Source organism: Polypterus senegalus, chromosome 4 (genome assembly GCF_016835505.1).
Source record: "Polypterus senegalus isolate Bchr_013 chromosome 4, ASM1683550v1, whole genome shotgun sequence".
Lineage (NCBI taxonomy): Eukaryota > Metazoa > Chordata > Cladistia > Polypteriformes > Polypteridae > Polypterus > Polypterus senegalus.
In genome coordinates, this window is record NC_053157.1 from 240,927,035 (window position 1) to 240,934,673 (window position 7,639).

The following is a 7,639-nucleotide window of genomic DNA, read 5'->3' on the forward strand; positions in this document are numbered from 1 at the left end:
ACGCCAATTGTCACTTGTGATGCCTCTGCCTTGGCCTTGGGAGCTGTTTTGTCACAGATGGAAGAAGGGCTGGAAAAGCACTGAGAGCTCAGAGCCTGACTGAACACAAATACTCTGCAGGGGAACGTGAAGCTTTAGCATGCATTTGGGCTCGTGAGCGATGGCATATTTATTAGTATGGAAGACCATTCATTCTGAGGACAGACCATCAGGCTCTCACTGCTTTGCTGTCAACATCTGGAACAGGACACTGTGACACCCCGTGTAGTGGGAATTAGGGGCACCAGCTTACACTCTAGGTGTCTAGTATGGGGACCGAGCGTGACCAGGATGATGGTGTGAGACAGGGAGACACGGACACAAGAAGGGTTGGGTTTATTGTAAAATAAAGTGAGGTTTTATTTACAGGCGCACTTAATGAAAAACAACAATAATGTCCTGCGGAATTTATATATCGATACACAGTCCCTAACCGCAAAGGACACTCAAACACAGTAATTAAATGGAGCCCAATAATGATGACTATATACAGTATTTACAGTGCTGGCTGAAAGTCCCAAATGATAAAGAATACTGCACACAAACTAGTGAAACCCTCACATACACAAACCACTATGAAGCTGTCTTCATCCACAGTGCTGCAAGTCAGGAAGCTGCTCCTTCAAACTGTGTATAATACAGGATTCACCAAAAACAACAATATTCAAAATACAGAAAAAGTGTACATACAAAAATAAACAGTGCACCAATACAAACAACCCAATAAATACCTCCACCAAAGTTAATCCAGAGATATTTATATAAACGAGAAAAAAAAGAATATTTACAATAATCACGGCACATGCAGTAGTGCTTAGTAAATTCAAATCACTTATCTACCAACTGGGCCGGTTCTAGACAGGCATATATGAGGGGGCAGACAGAAATGTTAAGGGGGACCATGGTGACAACGGATGGGGGAAAGGGATGGGGGTGCTCTGGATAACTGTTTTAGTCATGTAATTTGATTGCACTTTGTCAGGCCTCTACCCTAAGACCTGTCCAACTTGGGTGTCCCACCTGAAGGCTAAGCTTCTGCTGGTGTAGCTCTTATGGTCACTGAGGCACGCAAACCCCCTGACCACAATAAGGTGGCAATCCCTCAGGAGGAAAACTGAAAAATAAAACAACAAAAAATAAAATATTCCTCATCAGATTATAACAACAAAAACATGACATTTACCTTAATTGGATGGCCTATCTATATATATAATTCACTATGGCAAGAAAACCATGGAAAGCACGCCGGAAGGGGCGTGGATTCACTAAGCTGCCGACAAGTAAGACACCTATGGCCCGCGCAGGGAGGAGCCACGCCCACCAACTCCAAGACCATTGGATACAACGACAACTCGCAGAGCCACGCCCACCAACTCGGACGTGACGACACAGAAAGAATCGCGTCATTTATATTGGTCTGTCGTAGAGGCCTCATGTACCTCCGAGCCACCTTGACTGTTCACGAAGGCATGTTTCTCACGGAGGTGAGTTGCCATATGCAGCGTGTAAAACGGTTTGCGAGGGGTATCCCATGGGATCCCTAAAACAATCCTTTACAACTGAGGTTAAAACACAATGAAGTAAACAGTCTTTAAAAACCGAGTTTTCGGTTACGACGCACGACCGCCTGCACCATAGCAAACTGTTTTACACGCTACATACAGCAATTCGCATCCGCCTTCTTAGATGCTCCTGCCGGAACACGTTTCTCTGCACACCAACACTCCTTTTTCACCAGCCCGCGTCTACCCTCGCTCTCTACGCATTCACACTGCCTGCCCATGTGCCCGGATGCAAAAACTCACCGACCACCTAGTTAGTCCCGTTCGTCTGTGTGAGTACAGTATCTATATATATAATTCACTAAAGCAGCCGACCATGGCCAGGCAAGAAGCAAGACAGAGACCTGCCTGCCAACTCTAAGACCTTGGGATACGACGACAACTCACAGAGCCACGCCCAACAACTCTAAGAGTTCACGGCAAGCAAGACGCACGCAAGAGAGAGCTTCGCCCACCAACAATTCACTAAGCAGCTGACCATGGCACACGAACGACAGAGCCATGCGAATGTTTTCATTACTCAAGATCGAAAGTCGGAGGTTCGAAGAAGGTCACATGCCGTCGTAGTTCCGACCATAAATGATGCCGACTGGCGATCCCGCAGCGTCATTCCCATGACCCGCCGGGCAGCGAACCGGGTAACCAAAGTCTTTGGGTTCAGGGAGGAGTATGGTTACAAAGCTGAAACTTAAAGGAATTGACGGAAGGGCACCACCAGGTGTGGAGCCTTTCGCTTCATTTGACTCAACACATGAAACCTCACCCGGCCCGGACACGGAGAGGATTGACAGATTGATAGCTCTTTCTCGATTCTGTTGGTGGTGGTGCATGACAGTTCTTAGTTGGTGGAGCGATTTGGCTGGTTAATTCCCGAAAACGAACGAGACTCCTGCCTGCTAAATAGTTACGCGACCCAATAGCAGTTGGCGTCCAAATTCTTAGAGGGACAAGTGGCTTTCAGCCACGTGAGATTGAGCATTAACAGGTCTATGATGCACTTGTATGTCTGGTACTGCACGCGCGCTACACTGAATTGATCAACGTGTGTCTACCCGGTGCCTAGAGGCGTGGGTAAGCCGTTGAACCCCATTCATGATGGAGACCGGGGCTTGCAATTGTTCCCCACAAACGAGAAATTCCCAGTGCGTGCGGGTCATATGCTCGCACTGATTATGTCCCTGCCCTTTGTAAACCCCCCCATGGTCGGGTGACTTGGTGGATTATATATAAAAAAGCAGCCGGAACCGCAAAGGACAATGAAAAGTCAACGTGGAAACCGAGTGAGGCGGTGTTTGGAAAATTAACAGTCAACGTGACTCACAGGTGCGTGTGGACTGTACACAGACGAAAGCGACTCAGGTAGGGAGTTGGGGGCGGGCACATAAGCGGGCAGTGCGTACTGAACGAGCGCCGTTCAACCCCGTCCTTCGCTTTGGAAGGAGAAGGCGCGACGGCGCTCCTCCGGTTTTCAGTCACGGACAATTGTATGTTGGTTCGTAGCGTGCATTGTTGCAATGTTACTTTTCTTGGTGGTTTATTAAATTACGGATTTTTCAAATGTTTATTTTTTCCTCTGTACTTAAAAATCATTTAAAAAGCGGCCTGATTATGTGGCGTATGCTACGCCGCGGGTTGGCTAGTATCAAATATATTCAAACCCAACAATAACACTTCTCACTATTGCCAATACTAACAAAACTAAAAAGGGCAGGCCAAGTTATAAAAAAAAAAATCAATTCACCAAGTCTTGAAAAAAAAAAAAAATAAATAAAGAATAAAATAAAATATCCAACCAGATCTTTACAACCAACAACATAAAATTTATCTTAATTTGATGGCCTAATTCTCAAATAATATGCAATATAAAGTAAGAATAAAACGAGACCTCTCAATATAGCCAATATTTACAAAACTAAAAAGGGTTGGCATAGTAATTAAAAAAAATGTCTTTTTCTACAATTCTCAGACTAATTTGTAGAACACGAGAACAGATTTAGAAAAGAACATTTGAACTTTTTTCTTCTTTTTTGTCTTGTTTTAAACTTGTTTGTTTTGCATCAACTGAACTCTCTGTTTGTAACTGAACAGCTCCGCTCTCCTTTCTCCTCAATCCACTCTACAACAACAGTCTCCTGTTTCCCTTTGCAAACACTCTTCCAAATTCATCATATCCAAGTTATTTGTTATGGACTTCTCATGGCCCAAGATCACCAAATTCCTCTTTCTTTTGTGTAACATGGTGCTACGATAGGGGGTTAGGACCCGTGACAAAGTGGAGAAGGAACTCTCACACGATGCTGAAGACACACCAATGACCAGGGCTGTTACATGCAATTTATGCAACTCAGGAAAGGCTTCCTTGTACTCCTGCAGGGGTTTACACACAGTGGACAGGTCTGTTTCCTTTGGTAATTTTTTGAGCAGCATCTATTTTGAGACAAGAACTTCATTTTCCAGACTTACAACATCTGCTACAGTGCCAGCCATCACAGTCAGAGGGTGCAACAGGGTGGGATCTAGAAATGCGCTAGATTTGGGTGGTAGACTAGATATGGCTCTCATCAGGTCAATATTCTTTTGTGAAAATCCAGTTTCCATTTCTGAAATGGCCCTGTCAAGGATGTTGAGCAGGGATCTTTTCAGAGACTGATGGGGGGAAATGGTAGGGTCACCAGAGTCTGTAGAGCCCAAAGTTGAGAGCAGAACACTTTAACCCTGGTGTTTGCTCATTGTTCTCCTTCTCTTTGTTAGATGTGACTCATCCTCAGCAGGAGATGACACTCCCCAACAGTCATCCTTTGTGATGATGCGGGTTTGGCTCCACACTCCCATCTCCTGTTCGGGAGCCCTTGAACCCTACACCGTCAATAATGTCACCGAGATGAGCTAGACAGTGGAAGCAACAACTGAGCAAGAGGATTGTTTAAAATGTGCACAAGTGCTTTTATTAAAATGAAGCGAACAAAAACAGTGTTCAAATAAATAGTGCAGTGATTCAAAGTCTTCATCAAAAAATAAATAATCAAAAACGTGGAGGTTAAAACAAAAGAAAAACAATCCTTTAAAAATCGAGGTTAAAAAGTTCTTACGGAAGTAGTCTTTAAAAATCAACAACAAGGTCGGAGCATGTTTTCTGTTAACGTCTCACCTCCTTCTCCCGCTAGAGCTATGTAGCAGGCGAGACTCTCTCTGCAGCTGCCCTTTTCTCATAAACACATACACAGTTCTGGAGAACTCCTGATCCTGGCTTCGGTCTGGCACTCATCCCAGACCAGAGACTTGGACTCCTTGGTCTCCAGGAAGCCCACACCAAGGACTGAAGCTCCAAGCCTCACGACTCAAGCTGCCTTTCCGGCCTTCCGCGGCCAGTCACCTTTCCCTGGTCACTCCCTCTACCTGGTCGCTCAGTGGAAGCGACTTCAACTCCAACTCCTGGGTGTCGGCCTAACACCCAGGCTTCCTCGCAGCTGCCCACGAGAGCTTGTTCACTTGCTCGCCCACACACTCCATGTGTCTCTCTCTCTTGCACCGCCTTACACTCTCTCTCCTTACTACTTCCTTCGTTTCCTTCTCTTTTTGTTCTTTTCTCTCTGATCTCTCCTCACTACTTCCTGCTTCAACCTCCGTTTCCTTCTCTTTCTCTTTCCGTTTTGTTTTTTTCTTTTTTCCTTCCTATCCGACTCGCGCTTCTTTTATATTGAGGGGCCATAGCAGCTGCAGCACATTAGCCACTGGAACAATCACAGATGTGGGCAGTCCCTCACCTGTGCACTAGGTGAGAAACGCCCACACCGCATATCGCCCCGTGGCTTGCTACGGCCACTACGCCCCCTCACTAAGCCGCCGTGAGTGCGGTGATTATTTATTTTAAAAAAAATGGACCCATAACACCACAACCTCACGGATGTTTAAGGAGTCCAGTGCTGCAATAACCACCTCAGAAGCACTGCACAGATCAACTGACTGAGACTGTAGAAAAATCATTTGCTGGTTTCAAGACACCAAGCACCCGCACTGGGAACTTTCCAATCTCAGACAAGTGATGCCTCTTAATTTGGCATAGCAGGCCTGATGCCTCGGTGCACAGGTCAACTGCAGCATCATCATCCTCTGTCATCTCAGATAGGATACTAAGGATTTCTTCTTGATTGTCTACAGTGCACCTTGTCACCTCATAGTGGCTTGTCCATCTGATCTCAAGCAGCCTTTTTAGACAAGGTGCATCATGTTTATTGAGCACATAGTGGTGGTGAAAAAAGTTGTAGACTGAACTAGATAGGCTAAAAAATCTTTTTTCACACGGCTCACTCTGCATGGCATGCACAAGCACTAAGTGGAGTTGGTGGTTGTAGCAGTGGATGTATGGGACATATCTGTCAAGCCTCTTTTGGAGCAGAGCTTGTACCCCACCTCTAACCCCATCATAACACTGGCTAAGTATACTGTCAGCACTGTAGCCAGCATCACAAAGGTGTAACAGCATCTCAGAGGTGATGGACTCTGCGTCAAGTAGTTGCAAGTCAAGCAACCCAATAAGATGCTTCTTTGGCATGGAATTTCTGACAAACCGTATTATCACAGACACATTTTCCACATTGCACCTATCCCTGGTCCCATCACTTTTGAGGCAAAATCCTGCAGAATCAGCACTTTCATATTTTTTCCTGACCTCTCCAAGCACCATGTCAGCCAGTGTTTGGATAATTTCATTTTGTATAACCTTAGATGTATTTTGCATTTTATGGGATACCCTTAGAAATGCTTGCTAGCTTCTCATCCTTCTCTAAGGTATATTCCATCAGTTTTAGAAAAGTACCTGAAGCAATGTCATCATCATTACCCGCTGCATCATGTCTCAAGATTTCTGCAGTCCCACGGAGCCCCAACTCATTTACACAGAGAAACCTTACAGCACAACCAATAGTCTTGACATAGTAATGTTTTTTTGTTCAAGTTGTGTTTTACCAACCAACATTGAATCCACAGTCCACCCCCCGGCCTCTCTGCTTTTATGCTCAGTCGAGATGGTTGAATCATGCACATGGTTGTGGCTGGACACATGCCTCTGTAGCCCCTTGTCTCGATCAAGTGCTGCTTGCCAGTTGTTAAAACCAGTTAAGGTAAAAACTTCATCCCTCTCATTAACTGTGCTGCCATATTTCCGACATGGGAAACAGAAGCATGCGTCCAGCACAACAGAGTACTCCAGCCATGGTCGTGTGTGGTACCAGGCAGGATTGAATGATCTTAATGTTCTACCACCAAATACACGTTTGGGGTAACTACCCAGTATTGGCTGGGATGGCGTATTGCCATTTAAGTCACTGGGTAGCTGAGCGGGTTGCTTTGGGGCAGCAATTGTTGGCAGAGGTACAGGAGAAGCAGTGCCTGTTGATGCCACAGGAGTAGACATGCTAGTTGCTGTCTCTGATCATTGCTACTGCTATTGGTACAGCCAGGATCAGCGTCACACTTTTTAAAAGCTTGGGAAAAAGGAAGCATCTCACAGCATTAACTTTCCCTTTGTGAGCTGCTGGAAGCTGGGTGGAAAGTGAATAATCTTTACTAAAATCGCTGTGATTTCATCAGTATATGAAACGAGAAAACTGTTGAGTGCAGAGTTGAAAGCTGGGGTGGGGCTTTGTGTTGGGTCTGACAGACAGACAGACACAGGTCTATGCAGCAGACAGGCTCACAGTGGTGCTTGTGGGACCGAGAAAGAAACACTTCTCTACCAGACTGAAACTGTGAGAAGAACAATGGACTAGTCCCCCATTGACTGTACAAATATAGATGTACTTTTATGTTGTTGTTAATTATCTCATGAGTCGCTATGACTTTGATGACAGAGATTTGCTGCTTCCTCAAAGCCTGCATCTGTTGTGCAGCCCTGCCTACTGAGAAACCTGACACCGGGTCATTTGCATACTAACAGTGATTGGTTATTTAGCTGGGGGGCGGGTGAGTGGGGGGATCTCTGCAGAGTGCTGTGTGAGCTGCGGACAAAAAAAGCACGGAGGGAAAGAGCGAACAAGCGG